The sequence below is a fragment of the Coregonus clupeaformis genome, chromosome 40, assembly GCF_020615455.1.
Source record: "Coregonus clupeaformis isolate EN_2021a chromosome 40, ASM2061545v1, whole genome shotgun sequence".
In the NCBI taxonomy this organism is placed as follows: domain Eukaryota; kingdom Metazoa; phylum Chordata; class Actinopteri; order Salmoniformes; family Salmonidae; genus Coregonus; species Coregonus clupeaformis.
Genome location: NC_059231.1, coordinates 21,330,931 through 21,341,066, shown reverse-complemented (window position 1 = coordinate 21,341,066; position 10,136 = coordinate 21,330,931). Strand labels below are relative to the sequence as shown.

Here is a 10,136-nt window from a genome sequence, read left to right as displayed (position 1 = left end):
ATTTTCTGTGTCGTGTTGTGCTATGTTTATTGTCTATGGTTAAATCTAGTATGTATAGATCTATGTTGGCCTGAGTGGTTTCCCAATCAGAGGCAGCCTTTTGGCCACCTGTTAGTTGTGGGATCTTGTTCAGTTAAGGTATGTTGTTTGTATACCTTGGACTTCACGTTTCGTTTGTTATTTTGTCTGTGTGTTTAGTCGTTAATAAACATGAATGCATATCACGCTGCTTGGTCCTTCTCGTTAAGTAAGCGATCGTGACAGAAGATCCCACCAAAATAGGACCAAGTAGCGTGTTCAGGAGCAAACGCCGGGAATTCAACGGGAGGTTACATTAGTTGATGTCCTCCTCGTTTGGGGGAGATTTACGGGAGGAAGAGGCCGTCCGTTACCGGAGGGCGATGAATGAGGATGCCCAGGTAGGGAGGAGAAACGAAGCGCCAACAGTGCAGCGACGGAGACCCGAGAGGCAACCCCAATAAAAAAAAAAAAATTTGGGGGAGGCACACGGTGTGGACGAGAGGCAGCAGGAGGAAGCGACAGGGCGATTCTGCAGGTTAGGAGAGGAGGCCACCCAGGTTACGGGGCTATTGGTTCAGAAAGGAGCAGGAGTTATACGGTCAGAGGGAGGAGCTACAGGAGGCTAAAAGGGAGAAGGAGAGTGTAGAGGTACGGCGAGAGGAGCTGGTTAGGCAGCAGAAGGTGCGGGGTTTATAGGGGACCCGGTCGCTCCTGCGCACCAAGTAAGTGGTGCGTGTCGCCAGTCCGGTCTCGGCCCGTTCCTGATCCCCGCACTAAGCCAGTGGTGTGTGTTCCCAGTACGGTCCGGCCCGTTCCTGCTCCCCGCACTAAGCCAGTGGTGCGCGTCGCCAGCCCAGTCCGGCCAGTTTCTGTCACTCGCACCAAGCCTGTGGTGCTGCGTCGCCAGCCCGGTCGGCCTGTTCTGCCCTCGCACCAAGCCAGTGGTGCGCACCATCACCGGCCCGGCCTGTTCCTGCGCCTCGCACCAAGCCTGTGGTGCGCGTCGCCAGCCCGGCCCGGCCTGTTCCTGTCCCTCGCACCAAGCCAGTGGTGCGCGTCCCCCAGCCCGGTCTGGCCTGTTCCTTCCTCGAACCAAGCCAGTGGTGCGCGTCGCCAGCCCGGCCCGGCCTGTTCCTGCCCTCGCACCAAACCTGTGGTGCGCGTCGCCAGCCCGGCCCGGCCTGTTCCTGTCCTCGCACCAAGCCAGTGGTGCGCGTCGCCAACCCGTCCGGCCTGTTCCTGTCCCTCGCTTTCAAGCCAGTGGTGCGCGTCGCCAACCGGTCCGGCCTGTTCTGTCCCTCGCACCAAGACAGTGGTGCGCGTCGCCATCCGGCCGGCCTGTTCCTGCCCCCTTGCACCAAGCCAGTGGTGCGCGTCACAGCCAGGTCCGGCCTGTTCCTGCCCCTCGCACCAAGCCAGTGGTGCGCGTCGCCAGCCCAGCCCGGCCCGGCCTGTTCCTGTCCCTGCACTCAAGCCAGTGGTGAGCGTCGCCACCGGTCGGCCTGTTCCTGCTCCCGCACCAAGCCAGTGGTGGGCCGTCAGCCCGGTCCGGCCCGTTCCTGCTCCCGCACCAAGCCAGTGGTGCGTGTGTCCAGTCGGCCGGCGGTGCCTGTTCCACGGTGCCTGGTCTGGCACCGGCCAGCTGCCTCACCCGGAGCAGCTGGCGACCAGGGGCGCAACAGGGAGGTGGAGTAAGTGGTGGTCACGCCCGGGCCGGATCCGCCTCCGAGGCGGAATGCACCACCCGGCCCCCTACCCTGTTATGTTTATGTGGCGCGGTGAGTCCGCACCTTTGGGGAGGGACTGTCACGCCCCTGACTCTGAGGACTCGTATTTGTTGAGTCAGGGTGTGTATTTTCTGTGTCGTGTTGTGCTATGTTTATTGTCTATGGTTAGATCTTAGTACAGGGGTGTCAAACTCATTTTAGTTCAGGGGCCACATGGAGGAAAATCTATTTCCAAGTGGGCCAGACCGGGTAAAATCATGGTATATATAACTTAAAAACAACAACTTCAGATTGTTTTCTTTGTTTTCATACTATCAACATAAAACATAAAGCTGGAACCTGAGGACAGTGTGTCCAAAATAGTACAAGCACAACATCACTATTAATCATAAAACACCTCAAGTTTATTTGAAAATTCTAAAGAAAAAGAACACACAAACACACAATGCCTCAGTGATTCACAGAACTGTTTCACAGATCACAGAACTATATCAGGGTGTCATTTTCTCAGGCAGAAATGTAGATACAAATAATGAAATCCTGTTCCCCAAACAAGTGCAAGAACCACAGAGTCAAGAATAGGTTAAATATACAAATAAAATAAAATCAATTAAAAACAATAGCACATCAACATAAAAACATATAAACATAAAGCTGGAGCAGATCACAGAACTATATCAGGGTGTCTCGTGCAGCACTTTTAAGTGGGGTTGCATAGTTTATTTGACTCCGGATACCTGGCATCTTTTAGCTTTCACCAGCGCATCAATATCAGGCGTCACATCCTGAGTGGCAGCCAACTTCAGGATGTGATTCAAGTGCTTGTGCGTGAGCCTTGAGCGCAGCTTTGTTTTATTTATGCTCATTACAGAGAACTTGCTCACAAAGATATGTGGTTCCAAACATGCACAACAGTTTTGCAGCGAGGGCTGTCAAGTTGGGGTAACCTGGCAAGAGATTCTGATAAAATGTGTCCAAGCCAGCTGCGGCAAATTTGCCCTTCAAATCAGAGTCACACTGCCAAGTCTATTATTTCAAGTTGGATGCTGACGGGCAGATCAGAGGGATTCACGGTGAATGGCGAACAAAAACTTTGAAGTCTTTCTCCAGTTCACAAAAATCTGAAAGCGTTGCTCAAACTCCCTTAACAGTCCGTTATTTTATCTTTGAACAGCTTCATGTCTGCCACATGTTGGGTCGCGCACAAATTTTTCAGACAGGGGAAGTGAGCTGCATCACCACCGGCGAAGTTGCGTCTCCCACAATGACAGCTTCAACTTGAAAGACGCGTATGCTGTCATAATACTGCGTGACAACTTTGTTCGCCCTTGCAGCCTGTTTGTTCAAGTTATTCAGGTGCTCTGCATGCACCATAAATGCAAGGTCCTGCATCCATTCTGCGGAATGAAATTCTAACACTGGTTTGCCCTTTTCTTCCATGAACTGTTCAATTTCTTCTCGTAAATCAAAGAAAAACGCCTCAGCACAGCACCTCGGCATAACCATCTTACCTCAGTGTGGTATGGCAGGCCATAGATGTGGTCTTTCTCTCTGAGAAGGCTGTCAAACTGACGGTGATTCAGGCTTCTGGATCGGATGAAATTAACAGTTTGGATGACCACCTTCATGGCGTTATCCATCTTTAATGACTTGCAACACAAAGCCTCCTGGTGCAAAAATACAGTGAAAAGTCCAAAATAATCACGTCTCTCCATTTGCAGATTGCACTTTCTCTCTGAACTTTGTCACAACGCCTGCTTTTTCCCAATCATTGAGGGCGCACTCATCTGTAGCCAGGCTGACAGCGGACCAGTCCACTCCGACCCTGTCCAGCGCGCGCTGAGTGCAGTGAAAATATCAGCTGCTGTCGTTGTATCTGTCATCGGCACCAACTCCACGAACTCTCGGTGACGGTCAATGTGTCATCAACTCCGCGAGTTGAGCAACATCTGTAATGTCCGTGCTTTCATCAATTGCAACCAAAACGCAATAAATGACTTTACTTTTGCTTCAACTGGCTGTCCAAATCCACTGAAAGATCCGGAAATCCTGTCTGCAACTGTGTTTTTGTCAGGCTGATATTTGCAAAAAGCCCAGGTGCTTTTCAGGGCACACAATCTGCTGCCTTCATCATGCATGTTTTTACAAATTCACCCTCACTAAATGGTTTTGAAGCCACTGCGATTTCATTAGCAATGAGGTAGCTAGCTTTCACTGCAGACGTCACTGATGTCTCGGCTGTGAGTAAACACAGACTGCTGTTTCTTCAGACCACAACAGTTCATTCACCTTCTCTCATCTCCGCTGTCCTTGAAAGTTGTCATATTTGTCGCGACATGAAGACTCACATGGTGTGGCGAAGGTTATATTCTTTCAGCACTGCAACATGCTGTGAACACACCAAACATACAGCTTTCCCATTCAATTCCGTGAATAAATAGAAGGATAACAATTTTCTTGGAACACTCTGCACTCTGCGTCCACTTTTCTCTTTTTGACAGAGACATATTGGGGCAATGAGGGTGCCAAAACATATATATTGTTAAAAGTAGAAGCCATAATAAATATTGCGGGCAAAACAAAGTAGCTCATCCGGACTGGCAGCACTTGCTTGACCTATTTGCTCTGCCCCAGTATAAACAGTTTGCTTGCTTAACACAATTGCTATTGCGCCATCAGTGGACACAATTGGAACAGCAGTTTCTTTTATTGAAAAATTGCAGCTAATTTTTATAGCTTTTACAAAATCATCTCGCGGGCGGATTAAACCCGTTTGCGACCGGCCGGACGTCTGACACCTGATCTAGTATGTATAGATTCTATGTTGGCCCTAGTGGTTCCCAATCAGAGGCAGCTATTGCCGTTGTCTCTGATTGGGGTCCATACTTAGGCAGCCTTTTAGCACCTGTTAGTTGTGGGATCTTGTTCCAGTTAAGGTATGTTGTTTGTATGCTACCTTGGACTTCACGCGTTTCGTTTGTAATTTTGTTGTGTGTTTAGTCATTAATAAACATGAATGCATATCACGCTCGCGCCTTGTCCTTCGTTAGATACGATCGTGACATACTGGTTGGTAGGTGATCAAATACTTATGTCATGCAATAAAATGCAATTAATTACTCAAAAATCATACAATGTGATTTTCTGGATTTTGTTTTAGATTCCGATCTCTCACAGTTGAAGTGTACCTGATGATAAAAATTACAGACCTCTACATGCTTTGTAAGTAGGGAAAACCTGCAAAATCGGCAGTGTATCAAATACTTGATTCTCCCCACTGTATGTGATGATATTGAAAGTGAAAGTTTATTCAGTTTAAAATTAAGCTTCCAAACAAATATAAAAGTCCCTGCTCTCGCAGTTCATTACATGCCGCGATCGTGCTAGTCGGAACTAGGAAAATGCCGAAATGGGAATTCGGTAAAAAAAAAAACGAGGTCAAATCATGTCATGCGTCGCGTCAGTGATCTTCATGTTGGAAAGTGGGGAGCTCTGAAAGAGGCCCAAGTTCGCGACTTGGAATTCGATATGGATGACCGTTCAAAAAAATAATCAAGTCGGAGCTCGTCGGAGATTTCAGAGTTTCCTGTTATTTTTTTTAACCAGAGTTTCTAGTTCCGACTACCACGTGAAAGTGGCACTATTCCTAGTTGAACAATAGCCCGATAATTGGCTCAATAACGCAATTCGCAATTGAATATTTCTATTGCATTTCCTTCTGATCTTTAGAAAGATTTTGTTGATGAATTAAAAAGTAGTTTGCGTCAGTTCCATCTGATATTGGACTGGTGAAGAAAAATATAGCCTAGGCAACTTTCACTTTCTGTATCGCAGCAAATATATAGCTTGCAGGGCGTTGTTTCTCTGCCATTAACCTCAGTTGGGTTGGAGAGACTTTTGGGAAGTCGTCTATGTAAGTAGGTTACGACCGGCGAATGCTGTACCATAACAGGAAAACAATTACATTTTTTGAAGACGAATTTCATAATGAAATTGAAGCTGACATTGGACAATATTTTAACTTCACTTTAACTAAATGTTGTATGCATGTGGCTAGGCTGTTTAATTGTGCAGATCTTTTTAATAATATATTTACATAGCCTACGTGCAGTAGTCCTAGGCTATATTCACATTGTGAGCTTAATTTATAGAAGGAATCGATAATAACTTATATCAATCATTCTACCTGAACTATATTTAATTAATCATTTTATTATAGATTTAATATTTCTGGGAGCTGTAGGCTAATCATCCTGTGAAGCCACTTGACTATGGATTCCCCAATGTGCCTGGTCGAAAACGCAGACGGCGAGCTTCATGTAACTCCCTGGGGCCATCAAGTACCTGATGGGACTGAACCAGCAAGTCGTCGTGGTGGCAGTGGTCGGGCTGTACCGCACTGGCAGTCCTACCTCATGAACAAGCTGGCTGGAAAGAGAAAGGGTGAGACTGATGCTGAGAGACAAATGAGAATTTGCAAACTGGTTTGGGCATCAGCTGTATCTCAATAGTCAATGCCCAATTCATTAAAAATATATTTTGCAAATGTATTACATTTTTTTTTCTTCTTAAAATGGTATTTGAAATATTAATTTAGGTTTTGCCCTGGGAGCCACCATCCAATCCAAGACTAAGGGAATCTGGATGTGGTGTGTGCCTCATCCTGAAAAAAAGAGACCACACCCTGGTGCTACTGGATACAGAGGGGCTGGGGGGATGTGGAGAAGGTGGGAGGTCAAAGTTCACTCTTCTACATTTCACATGAATAATCCAGCTTTAGTGAACACATATCTAAACACACATATTTTAAATAATTTAATTACATTTAGCCAGATCGCAATACATGTTGCTGTTGTCATACTTGTTTCAGGGGGATTCTAAGAATGATGCCTGGATCTTCTCCCCTGGCCATTCTGTTAAGCAGTACTCTGGTCTACAACAGTCGAGGGACCATCGACAATCAGCCGTGGAGAACCTCCAGTATCCTTTAAACCTAAATCCATTTCCCCATGGCAATCCTCCCCTGTTTTCTCCTATTGACTTAACAGGTGTACATGTCACATGTGTGGGGGATATTTCCCCCAACTGGGCCATTTCTTGGAAGTCCCTCTCATATTGAAAGTGAAAGTGCTGTATGTTTGTATATTTATTTGACGCTGAGCAATATGTCCTTATAGACCTAGAGCAATAATTGTTACTGACAGCATTAATTACATGTTTGCAGAATGTTGGAACACACTGTACTTTGTTGGATCCATTCCCTTAGGGGTCAGTCCGTGCATGTGGACACAGTCATTCAAAAAGAAACTGAAACTACTCGTATGCTATAACTGTTGTGACAGCAAGTCCCTTGTACAACTGTGCAGGCGCATTACAATTCGGACCCACATAGTTTTGTAGCTTTTATCAGTCAATCCTCAACCGGCTCTAGAAGATGTGAGTGAGCTGACAGAGCGGATCAAGGTGAATTCTTCCAGTGCAGCTTCATCCTCTCACGATGAGGAGGAAGGGAGGGGACTCCCAGTTTGTGCAGTTCTTTCCCTAATTTTGTGTGGGCAATCAGAGATTTCACTCTACTACTCGGATCGATGGCAGAACGTCCACCGAAGATGGGTATCTGGAGCATTCCCTGGAACTCAGAAAAGGTAACATTAGCACTAGCCACCACCCCAATGATCAACTGTACAATGTCTCCATTGAATAGTGCACCATGAACAGTTATACCAGTTGGAATAATCATTATCTCACAAAGAACATAGGGGGTTGAAAAACTAGATGATTAATATTGGCTCTAAAGCTTGCTAATTAAACATTATATATAAAATCATTCCTATGAAAAATGTATTCTAGGATTAGACTCGTAATCAAACAGACTCATAAACCAAGTGACATAATTATTTTGTATCCAATTTATTGAGTCATAATGTTAATTTAAGCATATCTCTTGATATGCTTTTCTATTAATGATTGTGTGTTTGGATGGTGAACTCTAAGGGCCCTGTCTCCCAGACACAGATTAGGGCCTCCCAGACGAGATTCTCCATTGAACACACTTTTTGTCCAGCCCCAGGACAAGGCCTAATCTGTATCTGGGAAACCAGCCCTAAAAAATTTTGTAATGTCTGCTATAATGGTGAATGCTGACTATCATTCAGGTGGGGGTAGAAAGAACCTGATGTACAACCTCCCACGAGAGTGCATCCGAACTATCCCCGCTCAGTGCTTTGTATTCCCCCACCCCTACAACTCCTGCCAACATGCCCCCACCTGGATTCCATGGATGAGGCTGACCTCTGTAGGGAAGCTTCGAAAGGTTGCAGATACTTTTTGCCGCTTCATTTTCCAGGAGAGCCGTACAAAAACTGTCAAAGGGCCCAGCAATGCGTGGGAGAAGTAAGTCAAATATCTGAAGATTCTGCACAGATGTATTGAATGTAGCCTATATTTGTACCACCAAATGTATACACTTATATTTTTCTTCCGCATCTATCTGATTTCAGTGCTCGGCCACTTGGTTAACACCTATGTGGGGAGACCATTGCCAAAGGCTCTGTGCCCTGTCTGGAGAATGCAGTGCTGGCCATGGCTCAAATTGAGAACCAGGCTGCTGTGGATGAGGGCCTGGCAAGGTGTACCAGAGGGGCATGAGGGAGGTAAAGGCCTTATTCCCGGTGGACATGGGTCGATTTCAAGTCATCACCTCCGCTCTGACCACCAGGCCACACAGGCATTCATGAACCCGATCCCTTCAAAGACGGAAATGGGGATTTCTTGAAAGCATTAAGTGTAAGTGTCATTTGAGATCTGTGTCCCTCGGTACAAACACTGACTTATTTTTAACTCTGTCAAGGACCACTTTTTACAAATGCTTCCCTAAAGTCTCAACTCTTGCAGGTGGGCATTGCAAAGCACTACGCTTGACCTTCTCATCCAGAACGAGGGATGCCTCAGAGAAGAAGTGTCGGCGCTTCTGGAGAAGCTTGTCTGCTCCGATGGCTTAGAAGATTACAGGGATCTCTCCACACCTGGAGGATATGAGCTTTACCGCAATCACCATGACAACATGGTGGCACAGTACGTGGCCAAGCCCGAAAAAGGAGTTAGGGTAAGAGCTTGAGCTGAATCCTTGCTAGGGGCTGAAACATTCATCAAAAAATCCATATTGAACACTGGAGCTGTTCTCATCTTTCAGGCCGTCTACTTTGTTTCAATGTCGTAGATAGGTTGCTGTTTCTATAACCTCAGTTACTGTTATGATTCAGCATTAGCTTCCATAAAGTATTTTTTAGGCATCTACAGCATCTTACCAGAAACACATCCAACCGGTTTTAGATTGCCATCAAACAATGATAAAACATGTAGCCTTTGGGGGGTTTTCCGCAGGCTGAGGAGATTCTGGAGCAGTTCCTGAAGGAGAAGAGTCTAGAAAGAATTCCCAGTCCTGCAAGCTGACAAAAAAATTGATGAAAATGAGAAAAAGATCCACGGTAAGTCCAAATATAAGAGGGATGTTATTTTCTGGTTGAATTCAGGTTTCTAGTTGGAGTGACTTCTCACAATATATTGGGATAAGAGATCTTGCCTTAAGTCAACATAGATGTGGGATGTTTGAAAGAGTACTGGATCTGGGGGCTAAAGTTTAACCTAGAACTTAAGGCCTACTCCAGAACTTGGAAAAGATCAGGGGTCTGTCTGTTCGTCAATATGAGAGAGATAGAACATGAGTAGTCTAGAAGCTAGAGTGTTTTCCTACCTCAAATGTTCCTTTGGACCATGCAGAGGGAGAAGGAGAGATCAGCTGTGCTGGAGCAGGAGAAGAAGGCTGCTGAAGAGAAACGGGTGGAGATGGAGCGCACCATGGAGGGACCGATCGCAGAGGCAAGGCACGTGAAGTTGAGGCAGAGGGAAGAGAAGATGAAGGAGGAGATGAAGCAACAGGAACGGGACTTCCACAGGCCTTGGAGTGCAAGATGCAGGAGCAGAAGGATCTGCTGGAGAAGGGCCACAAGGAGAAGGCTGACTTAACGAGACAGGAGATGGAGGAGTTCAAGAAGAGCAACACACCTGAGAAGGAAGGGAAGTGGTTTCCTTGAGTCTACAGTCATGCCTGTTCTTCGATTAGGAATCGGACGCTGCCGACTTTCTCTTTCAATATAAGCTCATGAAGGGAGCTTTATGAAGCGTGGTATATACAATGTGTATTACTTGAGCATATGTACACATTTTTCTAGCAATGTAAAGTGAAAAGTCAAATTGATAACTTACATGCTTAGAATCTGTATAAGCTTTATATGCAAAGAATGATGTATTATTTTTCTTATACAACATATGTCATTTACAGATTTTTTTGTGAAATTAACACTGTACTAGTATAGCGCTTCCATCCTA

At 45.9% G+C, this 10,136-nt stretch overlaps 1 pseudogene; it reads left to right on the top strand.

Moving 5' to 3' along the window:
* Nucleotides 1-5,649: 5,649 nt before the first annotated feature.
* LOC123482902 lies at nt 5,650-9,927 on the top strand (annotated as a pseudogene).
* The last annotated feature ends 209 nt before the right edge of the window (nt 9,928-10,136 follow it).